Source organism: Panicum hallii, chromosome 1 (genome assembly GCF_002211085.1).
Source record: "Panicum hallii strain FIL2 chromosome 1, PHallii_v3.1, whole genome shotgun sequence".
Lineage (NCBI taxonomy): Eukaryota > Viridiplantae > Streptophyta > Magnoliopsida > Poales > Poaceae > Panicum > Panicum hallii.
The window spans coordinates 15,560,660-15,576,197 of NC_038042.1; positions in this window are offsets into that span (position 1 = coordinate 15,560,660).

Below are 15,538 nucleotides of genomic sequence, written 5' to 3' on the forward strand. Positions count from 1 at the left end.
TGTCTTAAGTAGAACTGTGTGATATCTAGTTAATCTTATCACACGAGTGCTCATATCCCTGCCATCAAGACTTTATTCTTGTCTTGATTGCTGTTTCCTTAAGGTCCTTTTCGTATAAGGATCCTTGTTAGTTCTTGTGTATCTGCTGCTTAGCTAATACATCTCTGCAGCTATGCTTCAGCGTCGACTATTAGCTCAGCCGCTAAGCATTCATTTCAATTGAGTCTATGATGTTTCTGTGTAACAGCTGTCAGCCGATACATTTATTTTGTTCTGTCCTACATCGGCTGCATATAGTCGATGTATCGAAGATGCACACACAGTCTTAAAGTTCTTGCTATCGGCCGATCCAAGCCGATTCTAGTTGTTTTCCATATCGGTCAAATATGGCCGATCAATCCCTAGTTTTCCCATCCTTATCCACACACTTCTATCAGCCAATTTATCGACTGAGAGATCGGTTATCTATCTATCGGTCACATACCCTTAACCACACCCCAATCGGCCATACGTCACTCAATTGTTGTGCTGACGTACTCGAGCCGATACAACTACACCTAGTTACCTAGGATAACACTTAAGCACATCTCAATTAAGACACAACTGCTTTAGGAATCATCCCTCTGCTAGAGTAATCGATGCTTTCATCGATCAATTGGGAAACCGATGCATCTTTCAATCGACTACCCAGACCAAAGTACACAACCCTAGATCAGTAAGATAGCACAGTAGACACGCCTCTGTTAGGCACGACCAAAACACATCAACCGGCTAAACCTGATGCATCCTCATCGGTTAAGGCCAAGACCAATACACCAACCAATTAGATAGACCAAAGACATGCTGATAATCCAATCGGCAAGATCCTTCCTTGATCTATCCTTGAAACACTGTACCCTTAATATTCCAATCTCTATCAGCCGTTTTAACTTTTGGTGAAACCAAACCGGTTAATCTCTTCTGGTCATATACAGAAACTACTTATGCTGATTCTCTTCCGAATAGAAATCAACAGATTTCCTAAAACTGTGTAGATAGCTCCTTCTTTACCAATTCTATCGGCTAAACCCCTGTTGTTCCGATCGGCTCTATCGTAATCTTCAACAAATAGCCGATTCTAATTAGTTGTCCCTCTAAAGTTCCGTTTAAGTTTAGTTTTAGATCTTTTGGGTTGTTATATGAATAGTATGTTAAATGAGTGTTGGATTGCAACTTTGTTGTGAAGTAGAATAGCTTTATATGCACACTTTGAATGTAATGTTGCATTGCATGTAGATACGACTACTTCTGCAAACGGTACCTACAAGATCTCCAGGAGTCTGCAGAGGATGTTTCTGAAGACCAAGCAAATGTCACCAAGGGATCGTCTGAAGCCCCGAACCAAGTTCGGAAGATAATAATACTAACATCCCTGACTCCAGCCCCACCAGTAAAGGCAAGCCCCGGACATATCCCACTACTTTATTTGACACTGCAATCTATGTCTATTTATATTATATCTTGCATTAAGTCTAGGAGTTGTAATGAAACCCTAGATGCATGAATCTTAGGAACCAATGTATTGAACCCGAGTCCTCATCGCTTAGATGCTCAGCTAAATAGGACCGGTAAAAGTCGGGTGATTTCCTGTCACTCGCGCGATATAGGAGTTGCTTGTTTACAATTCTGCAACCACTATAAGGATAATGGACAGGGTCATGTGCTGTATCATGACCTGGAGGTTTATCCTGTCTGTTTTGTTAAAAGTGGTTAAGGTCGAAATGTGTGGTAGTGATGGCTAAGCGTTTGAAAGTACTAGCCACATGCCGCGAAATATGGTAAGCGGTAAGCCTAGTACCCGAATGGCCCGGCAAATGGACTTGTCTCCACCACTCAACTTTTATTTTATGTTTACACGCACCGACGTGTGGGAGTACGTTCTGCGTGGCAGACAGGAATACGGGTTTTGTAGTCGCGCTACAGACGTATGTCCTGCATAATTGGTGTGCGTACGGTCCTGCAGTCGCTTGTGGTGGCCCTGATCCATAACCCGGAATATGAGGGAAACGGTTGCTTCGGGACGCCCTGTTGGTATTCCAAGCGTGTGTGTTAGGTTTACCTTGTGTCACACCCTAAAATATTCAATTTTAGGATGTGACTATCTTTTGCAATATGTTCATCTATCAATAGAATTTTTTGAGAATTTTAAAGATTTTTCTGGCAATTATTCTATTTATCTGAGAGCTAGATCCATTTATTTTATTATTTGGAAAGCTCTAAAATTCTTTTTCATGAGTCCCAAATATTTTATTTGGAATCCTCGTGACCCAAATTACCTCCCGAGTTTCCTCGGAAATTTTTGGGATTCTTCCGGATATATTTTTCTTGGTTTGAAATATTTATCTGGACTTTTCTAGATTTATTTTCAACTTGAAAATATGTTCTGGAAAATATTTCCTTTTTTTTTTCATTTTTATCGCAGTCAGACCGAGCCGTATCTTTGTTGTACATCCTTTTAACCTTATTCTCTCTGAATCATTAAGAAGTTCCATCGAGCTCCCGATCCTCTAACAGTTCTCCACGATCAGGTCATACTCGAAAACGATGCCTCGTGGCTCGTCTTCAGTGTTTTTCCGACGATGTTCGATCACCGTCAGCCCCAACGACTCGGCCTGATCCTTTCCTTCTCTTTTCGCGCTCCCGAATAAATGGTTCACGTTCAATCAGCTCTGTCAGCTCGTTCATGTTCATCTAGCAGTGAGCTCGTTTTCGCGTTTGGCCCTTACCGGAACCTGTTTCGGCCCATAACCGAACTCGTTCAGCCATTCTTATTTCCTCTCTCCGTTACCTCTTCTTTCCTCTCTTTCGTTAAATCGTGGGACCCGCTAGTCAGCCCAATCTCATTTCCCATGGCTAATCCGAACTCAAGAACGAGTCCCAGCCCGATGCGCCGCCGCGTCCTTATCCTCGTTCGAGTTGGAGCCCAGCACGATATCTCCAGGCCTATTTAAACGCGTCTTGCACCTCATGTTCCCCGGTAGCCGGCCCTAATTTTTCCTCGTCGCCTTGCTCCTCCTGCAGCGCCCAGCGCCGCCCCTGCTCCGTTCTCCCTCTCCCGTGAGCCCCTGTGCGCTTGCACCCCTGCCCATCGCTCCTGCCGTCGCGCCCTCCTCCTCCCCGAGCGCCCAGCCCCTCCTGATCTATCTCCTCCAGGCGCCCTGCGCCCTGCCCTTTTTTTTCCCTGCGCCCAGACCTGGCAGCATGCAAAGCAGCCGCGTCGCCCTTGCCCCGGTGCGCCGCCCTGCCCTTGAGCCGCGCCCCCTGTAGGCCGCCCGCCCCGGCCCCCCTGCGCTGCCCTTCCCTTGCCTTCCTCCTGCTGCTGCCGCCCAGGACAGAACGAACAGGAACAAGAACCAGCGCAGGAATAGAAACAGAACAGCCACCGTGATCTTCCTCCGCAAAATTCGATCACCTCGATGCGTCCCCGTGGTAAGTTAGGTATGGAACGGAATCCCCTCGTCGTCCTCTTTCTTTTCCCCCACTTCCCGCGACCTCTCGTGCCCTAAATCGCCGGCAATTTGAGCTACAGTACCCGCTGGTCTCCATGGGAGGCTGATTCAAGCTTTTTTCAGATTAGGTCCCTGGAAGGTTCTGTAATTACCGTGAAAATTCATGTGTCTTGCAAAATTTGTAGAAAACCCCTATATCTTTTCCATCTTTTCAATCCAGCCCCACCATGGAATTTTTCAGATCTAACCCTAATCTTTTCGTGTTTTGCAAGCACTATTTTCTGTGTCATGTATTTCTTTTCAGCTAACCCTTAAAGTCTATAGTTAATTGCGTATAGGTCCCTGCAGCGCTGTTTGATGCGTAGTTTCCGCGTTTTAGATCCGTTTTGATCCGTTCTTTTTGCGTTAGTCTTCTAAAACCCTAAGCTATCGTTTAGTAGCGTTGTTGTGCCGTAATTCCTATTTTTAAAATTATATATCAATTTAATTTGAATAATATCCTCTCATCTAGTTTTCCGAAATAAAATCCAATTAAGTCTTTTCTCCGGTTTTCATAACTAATGTTAATTTGATTAATATCCACTTAAATATATTTATAAGTTAATTTGTTTAGTTCAATTCGAATCATAAAGTTATGCGTTTAGATGTTCTCACAAGTTTTCTTTTCTAATTAATTATTTAATTAGTGTAATTTATACATAGAGAATTGTATATAAAATTTGACTAAGTTCTACTTCGTCTTTAAAAATGCAAATATAATATGAGTTAATTATAATTAGGGATATTCTCTTTTGAATATCTTTTACATTAGTTTTCTAAATTAAAATAAATAAAAGACTATAGTTCTTTTATTTCTTTTTAATATAAATCTCCCGATAGCTGTATCTTTTCAATCCTAGCTCCGTTTTCCGTGTTTCTTTCTTTCTCGTGACCGTAGCATCGAGCCTTATCCTTTAGTTCGCTCTTTTAAAGCTTTCCTTTTGTTTGTTGTATCTGTTCTTAGTCGTTCTTGTTTGTTTGCTTGCTTGTATGTTTTGGGCCCGTTGCTTGTGTGACGTTAGAAGGAGCGTGATCCAAGAGCTTTGAAGATTTAGAGTTTCAAGAACAAGAGTTGAAGACTCTGAGCAGCTATTCTCTAAAAGAAAGGCAAGTGTTTCCTTGATCATGCTTTTGTCCTAATAATCACAATAAATGCAATATTTTCTTTATATGCATGCATGTGTCCTAATTTTGATGGATCCTAATTAAGGATATGCCTAGTCTTTATGATCATTCCTTGTCAACCTGGGTTTTATCTTTATTGTTGGGTAGCTATTGCTTAGTTGCTATAACTAGTTCTGGTTTGGGAATAATATATAACCATAATGACAACAATGATGATGTTACACCTGTTTTATCCATGTTCATGTGCTATGCGTTATTAATACAAGGTTATATGTTTAATCGGAACATGGAGAACCACCCAGGAAAACAGTGCAACCACAATACTATATGGCTCTGGTCTTGGCTAATTAATTAGAAACTCTAGCTTGTGATGATCTTACCGAAAGGGCAAGAGGGGAGTGCGTTGATGGGGTATAGCCCGGTCCTCTTGAGGCATATTGATATATGTGGTCCTTGGCTAAGGCGTTTCCTCATTAGGGAGGGTTATGACCACTGCGGCCTGAAACCTTAGCGGATTATCATAAGTTGGGGAATCTTTGTAAAGGCCTCGTAGTGAATCCCTTGCCACTCACCTCGGAAGTGTTTAAGAGGCTAGCTACCTCGGGCAAATCGGGAGACACGAATTGTGGGTAAAGTGTACAACCTCTGCAGAGTGAAAACTGATATATCAGCCGTGCTCACGGTTAAGAGCGGCTTGGACCCTCACATGATAATTGAACTTGAAGATGAATTAAATCGTGGATCATGGTTATGTGGACCATGTTTATGGTTGTGGTTATGCTTATGCTGTACCTCTTCTCTCTTTTTTAATGTGGGTTTTGGTATGAACTTATACCTGAGTAATTAGGTGCTAATAAAACTTGACCAACTAAAATTGCTTATCGCAGTAAGCCAGTTAGCCTTTCCTTGATTTTGGCCTTCATGTCATATAATTCCCAACACTTGCTGAGTACCAACCATAAGTGTACTCACGCTTGTTAATTGCTGCTCAGAGGAGAAAGTGATCTGAAGTCTTTTGAAGATGATGCTGAGTTCTAGGCCTGCGCAACCCCCCGGTCGATTGCCTGTGAAGTTTGGAGTCTACGTTTCCAGGATAAGCTGTATAACTCTGATAATCTTTATAGTCTTTTAATTCTCTTTTCGTGATACTGTTGCTGATTATTCACTGATGAAGTCACTATATGTATGGAACTTGATCCTGGCATACATATAGTTATGCATTCGGTTTGTTTTTAAAAACCGGGTGTGACACCTTGCAAGGTTGAATTTCGATTCAGGAATCGTCCGCCTCTCACGGTGAATGAGATTGGTTATCCCTTCTGCCACATCGAGTAAAAAGTGTAATTGTTGATGGAATAATCTTGATGGATGATAATCTCTATATTGCTTGTTTAGTATAGGTGCTTACCTAGAATGGCTAATCAAGCTAGAATCTAAAAGCTAAAACTTGAAAGTAGGTTATACCCGTTGTTGCTTTTCAGCTGAAAATAAACCTAGAACCCTTGAAATGCCTTCATGAGTCTAGTTATGGGTTAAAGTATACCCAAACTTGGGTAAGCCTTGCTGAGTATTAGTATACTCAATCTTGCTAGTTATATGTTTTTCAGGTAAAGCCTTTGAAGACCCTACTCTTTCCCTATTTTGGCCCTGTGCTCTTCCAGATGATTGGTCCGTGGAATGGGATTCGTCCCCGGCCAACACTGATGATACCGAGTGATGTCGTGCCTGGGCTTAGCATGACATCCGTCTTGACGGCGTGTTGTGAATCGTCGAGTATGTTTTCCGCTGCTAAAAACCATAACTTTAACAGTTTGTAATGTTTTCTCTAAATTTGAAACTTCGTACTACTGTTAGAAACTCTTGTAACGTAATTCTCTATGATGTAAAATATGATGGTGACTGTATCTCTGGACTCACCTTCATGTGAGGTAACCTTATTGATCCTGTATTCAGTGGTTTATCGGGACGTTACCCGACAGGCCAAGGGATTATACCGTTTGAAGCACGTTGGAGCCCTCTGGAATGGACTCACGTACTTGAGCCGGTGTAATTCAGGTTGGTTCTGCCACACTATGGGACTGTGTACATAATGTAGTTTAAACAGGACTAAGAGATAAGACTTGTCTTATCTCTTATTCATGTTGTTCTCTACTTGTATGAGGGTTGGACTAGTCGGTACGGAAGGAAACTACTCGAGTTGTACTCTGGTACGATTCCTTGGCTAGTATTGGGCTAGGATTCTTATAACTCTGCCCTCCCGGATATATAAGTGGGGGGCAGGGACCCCTTCAAAACACAACATCTACACCCAAGGCAATACAAACCACCATACAGAACATAGGGTATTACGCTCATCGCGGCCCGAACCTGTCTAAATCTTGTGTTCCTTGCACCTTCGAGTTCCTAATCTTGGCGTCTCCATGCCTAAACTTACCACCTCGGGTATAGCCCTCGGTGGGCAGCCGGTAAAACACCGACACTCTCCACCGCCGTTCTAATTCTAGTCGAACCAAAGTTCCACCCCTTCTCCACCTTCGCCAAGAGCACCATCAGCACCACATCCCCACGCTGAAGCTCGCTGACCAATTTCCTTCACCTTCCTGCACTCCAGTCGCCAGAACACCGTCGCCGCCCTCGGAACCTCGCCGCGCCGGCTCTGTATCTAGTCGAACCGCCACCTCCGAGCTTTCCTTATACGATTCCAACCACTCCCAAGTCCGCTGTGAGCTCCGGAACCTTTTTCCCCACCTTTCCCTCACCCCCGGTGAGCCTCCTCGCCGGATTTTAATCGCCGCCGCTCGACTTCTTCTATTCAAGTCAATTTGGGACCCAGATGCAAATCTCTATTCCTTTCTAGGGTCTTGTTGGCAAAATACACGCCCATCAGCTACACACCCATCGGTCACACGCTCATCGACTACACGTCGATTGGCTACACCTCTATCGGCTACTTTTGCCAAAGAAAAATCAAGCCAATGCGTGCACAAGTAGTTACCCAGGTTAACACCTCAGGCAGGTATCAGCTAAGGCTCAGCCGATATAGGACACATCAATCGACTAAACATAGTTGATGCAGTATGCACAGATCGGATTTTTCCGATGCACACCCCAATCGGCTAGATAAGATGTCTGAAAAATATGTTGTTAAGTAAATCATATCAGCTCTGTATCCTTCACCAAATAGCCGTTTTAAACAAAGTTTTTACACCAGAAACTCTACTTAAGCTTAGTTTCAAATCTTTTTGTTTGTACAAATTAGTTAAGTCTTGAAGTGATGTATTGAATATATTCTTGTTGGATTGTGACTTTATTGTGAAAACAAAATAATAACCATTTGCTTCAAATAATTGCATATCATGTAGATTTGACTACACTCGCCGACGGTACCTACGAGCTAATCCCGGAACCTGACGAGGGTATTTCTGAAGCTCAAGTAAACATCGCCAAGGGTCTTTCTGAGGCCCTAAACCCAGGTTCGGAAGATACTGACATCACTGACCCCCAACCTCACCAGTGAAGGCAAGCCCTGGTGCATAACCCAGTATTTTAAATTATGCCCTTATATTGTTATATATCTATCTTGTGCATTAAGTGCTAGGTGTTGTTATGAAACCCTAGTTGCATGAAACCCAGGAACCTATGTAATGTTTCCGAGTCCTTATTGAGTAGATGTTTTGCTAATAGGACCGGTAGAAGTTGAGCGATTTCCTGTCACTCGCACGATATAGGAGTTGATTGTTTACTATTTTGCAATCACTATAAGGATCACGGACGGGGTTATGTGCAGTACCATGACATGGGATGTTTTGCTAATAGGACCGGTAGAAGTTGAGCGATTTCCTGTCACTCGCACGATATAGGAGTTGATTGTTTACTATTTTGCAATCACTATAAGGATCACGGACGGGGTTATGTGCAGTACCATGACATGGGATGGTACCCTGTCTGTGTTGATCAATTTGATAAGGCCGCAGTGTGTGGTAGTGGTGGTCAAGTGTTTGAAAGTACTAGCCACATACCGTAAATATGGTACGCTGTAAGCCTAGTACCTGATTGGCCCGGCAAGTGGACATATCCCCCACCACATGAATTTTGGTTTATGTACACACGCACCAACGTGTGGGAGTACGTTCTGCATAGCAGATGGGAGTACGGTCATACTGTGACAGTTCATGTATTTGTAAATTAGATATATTTTGTTAGTGTGAAATATGTGTTTGTTTGTATAAAGCTTGTGTGTGTTTGTGTGAAGCTTTTAAAAATTTAAAGTGAAAGTAAAAAAGGGGTATTTTTGTAATTACAGAAAAACCTAGGGTTGTTTTTGCAAAATGTATTTGGCTTAGGGTAATTTCAAAATAAGTGAAAGGTGGTTTTGTAAACATGCTTTTCTTATTTTATCCCGTGTAAAAATATATATTTATTTATCCAAAATTTCGTTGGAAATGTGTGTGTTGAAGTGGGTAAATAGTTTGGGTAAAATGGTAATATTAAGGGTGTTTATATAATTTTATAAAAGTACAAGTCCTTTTATGCAAATGTTTGATTTACAAAAGTAACTTTCAAAATTTACTCAGGGTTAAAGTGTAAAAGTGCAAGTCATCATGACATGCCTATCCAATCATTATGACGAGTCTATCCCGTCATCATGACGTGTCATAAATGCTTGCATTTAGGTCCTGAATTTTATAAAATTACACTTTTAGGACAAAAACAATTCAAATCTGACTGTTGTTTAAAGATTCACGTGTAAAAATGCAAGTTTTGAGTTTTTGAACTTGAGCCCTAAAGCAATGTTGTAGAGTTTGAAAAACCCTCCAACTTTCGTTTTGGGCATTTCTTCATTCGGGTTTTAAATCAATGGGAAATTTTGTTTTACAGGCAGGCCCTTGTAGTTTTCTGTATTTACGCAAAGGTCCTTGGGGAAGTCTGTTCATCCTTCTCCTCCTCTGTTTCCTTATCCTGATGCCTCCCTTCTGTTCTTATCTCCATCGGCGGCATATCTCCTTTCTTGGCTTCATCCCTATCTCCTTTAGCTCTCTCTCTCTATCTCTCTCCTCTTCCACCGGTTCTGGCAGCTCATGGCAGCAGCTTGGGCGCCGGCAGTGCTGGGCGGCTGCGCGTGGGTGAGCTCCTGCGCGGGGCGACAGCGCGCAGGAGCAGGCGCGCGAAGTGGAGCGGGCCGGCGCTCGGCGGCTGGCAGCGGCGGGCCCGGGCAAGCGCAGCAGCTGGCGCTGGGGCGCGCGCGGACGCGCGGGCTGGCGGGCGCTCGGGGCCAGCGCAGCGGCCCGAGCGGCGCGCGGGCCGCGGCAGGCGGAGGCGAGCAGGCGGCGCTGGGCCAGGCGCGCAGCGCAGGCAGGCGGCCCGAGCGGCGAGCGCGGCCCCAGGCCAGGTGGTGCGCGGTGCGGATGGCTCGCGAGCGGGGCGAGCGGAGGCGCAGCGCTGGTGGGGCGCGCGCGTGCGGGCGCATGCGCGGCAGGCGCGCGGGGCGCGCTGGGCGAGGGGAGCCCGAGCGGCCCAGGTGGGGCGAGCGGCGCGCGGGGGAAGTGCGCGCGGGAGCCAAGGTGGCGAGTGCAGGCGTGGGCCCCGAGCGGTGTGTGGCCAGGCGAGTGAGCAGGCAGTGGGAGGAGCGGAGCATGAGGATGCAGACTGCACTGGCGTGCAGCCTAGAGTATGTACAGGCGGCCGGGCGAGCTAACGCAGGCAGGGCGGCTCGCGAACGCGGAGGGCGCTGGAGACGCGGTTGGCGGCGCGCGCGCGAATGGCTCGGCCGGAGCAGGAGCAGCATGCGCACGGCCGGAGGTGTGCGCGAACAAGAGCGCGCAGGCGCGGGTGTGGACGCTGCTCGCGCGGGAGGCGTGACGCTGACGCGTGAGTGGCACGCGAGCCAAGCGGCGCTGGAGCGGTTCGCGAGCGGTGTAGGAGCGAACCTGAGCGTCGCCGAGTAGGTGACGCGAGCGTGCGCGCGGTGACGCGCGGAAGCTGGCGATGTGTGCAAGTGTTGAGCGGCCGGAGCAGAGCGGGCCTATGAGCGCGAGCACGCGATACTGAAGTGTGACGTGCCGAGCAACGGCACGCGCAGGAGGAGTTGTGGTGGAGAATTATTGTGCGAGATGCTGGAACGCGATGGCCGTCTCGAGGATGCAGCTCAGGTGTTCGACGAAATGTCGATACGTGTGGTGCTGGAGAACACGAGGGTCCTGCTGTTGGGCGAGGCGTCAAGGGTGCAGGACGCCGTCGGGCGGATGCTGCAGCGGCGTGCAGGAAAGTCGCACGCAGTGCGGGAGGTGCTGCGGCGCGACGATTTGGAGCGGACCCGCCCAGGGGGCAGTAGAGCCACGCGTAGAAGACGTCGAAGGCTGTTGAGGAAAAAGCAGTGGACGAGATCAGGCGGCACTGTGAACTTTTCGTGGAGGGTTTGGAGGTGGTCAGGTGCGAGCAGACCATGGCCCTCGCGGAGGCAGAGAGGGCGAGTGTGGCGCGGCGAGGCGAAAGCGAAGGTCCGGACGGATTTGGACTAGCACGTCCACGGATACGAGCGAGAGTGCTCTACCGGTGACTGGCTCGACTCGATTCAGCAAGCGCGTGCGTGTACAAGACAACAGGCCATCTTCCACCCACGGCAACCATCCCCGACAAACTTCTTCGTCATCCACGGAATCTCGTCATCGTCGAGCTCATCTTATCGTCGCCAATCCTATTCACCGCGGGAATTCACTTTCCGCGTATTCTCCTTCATAACCAAGGCTACCCAAGGTTTGCCCTGTTTTGCTAGATCTTCTTAATGCCGGCGATTCCTTGGCCGGAATATCGCCGTTAACTTCCTGTTATCTGTTTTCCTGGACCAGGAACTTGATTACTATGTTTTAGGAAGTTCTAGGGTGTTTTCTGTAAGATTTCCAAAGCTTTCTTTATTTCAAACCAGTGAACTTCTACATTTCATAGATTTTCGTAGGAGGTTCATAAAAATGTAAAATCAGTTTTGTTTGAAACCCTAAGTTAAACCCTACAAGTTTTGTGTTGTAATCTTGAGTGAAAGTCTTTGGTTTGTGATCTAGGTTGAATACTAGGAAATGAATGCTTTATTTGTGTCTTTTGTGATATGCATGTATTGTAGCTGAGTATAGATTATAGGATGTATGTTTCAGGTAGAGAAGTGTGATAATTAGTTAATCCATCACACGAACACTCATATCCTTACCATCAAGACATTATCCTCGTCTTGATTACTGTTTCCTTAAGTTCCTTGTCGTATAAAGATCCTTGTTAGTCTATGTGTATCTGCTGCTTAGCCGCTACATCTCGGCAGCTGTGCTTCAGTATCAGGCTATCAGCTCAGCCGCTAAGTATCAGTTTTCTTGAGTCTATGATGTTCCTGTGTAACAGCTGCCCATCAATGCTTCTACCCTCGGCTGGTCAGTTGATCCGGTGGTTATCCTTCTTATATCGGCTACTGCCGATACAGTCCTTTTGTTCTGTCCTACATCGACTGCACGGAGTCGATGTATCGGAGAGACACCCACGATCTTAGGATTCTTGCTATCGGCCGACCTAAGCCGATTTTAGTTGCTTTTCCATGTCGGTCAAACACGGCCGATCGATCCTTAGTTTCCCCATCCTTATCCACACACTTCTATCAGTCGATTTATCGACTGAGAGGCCGGCTTCATACTTATCAGTCACATACTCTTAACCACATTCCAATCGACTGTACATCACTCAATAGTTGTGTTGACGTAATCGAGCCGATATAACCACACCTAATTACCCAGGATGACACGTAAGCACATCTCAGTTAAGACAACTGCTTTAGGAATCATCCTTCTGCCAAAGTAATCGATGCTTCCATCGATCGTCTAGGAACCCGATGCACTCGTCAATCAGCTAAACCCTCGTTGTTTCCCATCAGCTCTGTTGTAACCCTCAACAGGTAGCTGATTCTGATTAGTTGTCTCCCTAAAGCTTCACCTAAGTTTAGTTTCGGATCTCTTTTGATTGTTATGTGAGTAGCTTGTTAAATGAATGTTAAATTACAACTTTGTTGTGAAGTAAAATAGTTTTGTGTGCACACTTGAATGTGATGTTGCATTACATGTAGATACGACTACTTTCAGCAACGGTACCTGCGAGATCTCCCTGGAGTCTACAGGGGATGTTTCTGAAGATCAAGTGAACGTCACCAAGGGATTAACTGGAGCCCCGAACCAAAGTTCGGAAGATGTTAACATTTCTGACTTCAGCCCCACCAGTAAAGGCAAGCCCCGGACATAACCTACTATTTTATTACACTGCAATCTATATCTATTTACGTATTCTATGCATTAAGTTCTTAGGAATTGCTTGAAACCCTAGTTGCATTCTCCTAGGAACCAATGTGATGGATACTAGCTCTTGAGTCCGACTAGCTGCTATGCTAATAGGGCCGGTAGAAGTCGGGTGATTTCCTGTCACTCGCGCGATATAGGAGTTGTAATGTTTACATTCCTGTTATCACTATAAGGATACCGGACGGGAGTTCTGTAAGGTATCATGGTTGAGGTGATACCCCGTCTGTGTTGTTGAATCTGTTAAGGTCGCAGCGTGTGGAAGTGCGGGTTAAGTGTTTGAAAGTACTAACCACATGCCGCGAAATATGGTAAGCGGTAAGCCTAGTAACCAATCGGCCCGAGGAGTGGACATACCTCCCACCACTTGTTTTGCTTCTTCTGGTTACTTATGTTCGACTGAGGAAATACGTGTTGCAAGGGCAACCAGGAATACGGGTTTTGTAGTCGCGCTACAGACTTATGTCCTGCACGAGTGATGTGCGTATGTTCCTGCAGTCGCTTGTGGTGGATCTGATCCACGAGTCGGAATGAAAGGTAAACGGTTGCTTTGGAACGACCCTGTAGTGTTCCAAGCGTGTGAGTTAGGTTTACCTTGCAAGGTTGAATCTCGATTCAGGAATCGTCCGCCTCTCACGATGAAATGAGACTGCTTATCCCCTTTTCCACATAGAGTAACAAGAGCAATATTATGGTTATCAAAGATGATGCTTGACCAAAGATTATACCATGCTTGCTTAGATACAGGTGCTTACTTAGAATGGATAATTAACTAGAATCTGAAAGCTAAAACTTGAAATTAAGGATCTACTCTTTGTTGCTTTTCAGCTGAAACTAAACCCAGAACCATTATAAGCTCTCTTAAGTCTAGTTATGGGCTAAGTATACCCAATCCCGGGTAAGCCTTGCTGAGTATTAGTATACTCAGCCTTGCTAGTTAAATGTTTTGCAGGTGATGTCTTGAAGACCCTACTCTTCCCTTGCCTTGGCCCTGTGCTCTTCCAGAAGGTTGGTCCGTGGAATGGAATCCGTCCTCGGCCAACATTGGTGATACCGAGTGATGTCGTGCCTAGGCTTAGCATGACATCCGTCTTGTCGACGTGCTATAGATCATCGCGTATGTTTTCCGCTGCTAAAGGTCTTAGCTTAAATAGTTTGTATTGTTTTCCCTAAGTTTGAAACTTTGAACTACTTTTATAAACTCTTGTAATGTAATCCCCTGTTATGTAAATTGTGATGGTGATTGTATCTCTGGACTCACCTTCGTGTGAGGTAACCTTATTTGATCCTGTGTATCGGTGGTTTATCGGGACGTTACCCGACAGGCCAAGGGATTATACCGTTTGAAGCACGTTGGAGCCCTCAGGAATGGACTCACGTACTTGAGCCGGTATAATTCAGGTTGGTTCTGCCACACATACAATCGCGCTGTAGACGTACGTCCTGCACATTGGATGTGCGTATGGTCCTGCAGTCGCTTGTGGTGGCGCTGATGGGGAATGGTTGCCCGGAAAGGAAAGTTTCCGAGCGTGTGAGTTAGGATCCCTTGCAAGGTTATGAAATTCGATTCAGGAATCGTCTGTTTCTCACGGTGATTGAGACTGCTTGATACTTCTGCCACATAGAGTAACAAGAGCAACAGTTGATGGAACAATATTGATGTATGCTTTAATATCTACCTTGCTTGTCTAGAATAGATGCTCACTTAGAATGGCTAATTGAACTAGAATCTGAAAAAGCTAAAACATGGAGTTAAGGACATACTCTTGTTGTTTTTCAGCAAAAGAAACCTAGAGCCTTTCAACTTCTCATGGTCTAGTTATGGGCTAAGTATACCAAATTGACGGGTAAGCCTTGCTGAGTATTAGTATACTCAGCCTTGCTAGTAATGTGGTTTTCAGGTATGTCATTCGAGGACTCAATTGCTAGTTCTCCTTGGCCTTGCACTTTACCACCTGACTGGTCCGTGGAATGGGATCCGTCCCCGGCCGGCAATGACCCTTCGGAATGACGCCATGCTTTGGGCTAAGTATGGTGCCTGCATTGCGATGAGTAGTCGTGTTGTTGTTTCTTTTCTGCTGCCATCTCTGAATAATGTCCGTTAAAACTTGAAGTTTTCAAACAAGGTCTGTTAAATTTGTTTTAGTTAGGTTTGCAGTACTCGACCAGAACCCGGTTTGTAATAACTACTAATGCATATGTTGTAAAAATGTGACGGTGATTGTATCTCTGGACTCGCCTTCGTGCGAGGTACACTTGAACAATCCGGAATCCGGTGGTTTCATTGGGATGTTACCCGACAGACCATTGGGTTGTTCCATTTGAAGTGCGTTGAGGTCATATCGCCTGTATAGCGATAGTCTGCGCACTTGAGCCGGAATAATTCAAGCGGTTCTGCCACACAATGCTCACGGGAGTCAGGCCACTGGCGGGAGGCAGCAGCCACCTCCAGGAGGCAACCTGCGACAGCCCAATCATCGGAATCCTCCAGAAGACCTGCACCAGAGAATCATTGAAGGACGCGATGCGCAATCCATAATTGATTCCAGATGCAGAGAGCGTGAA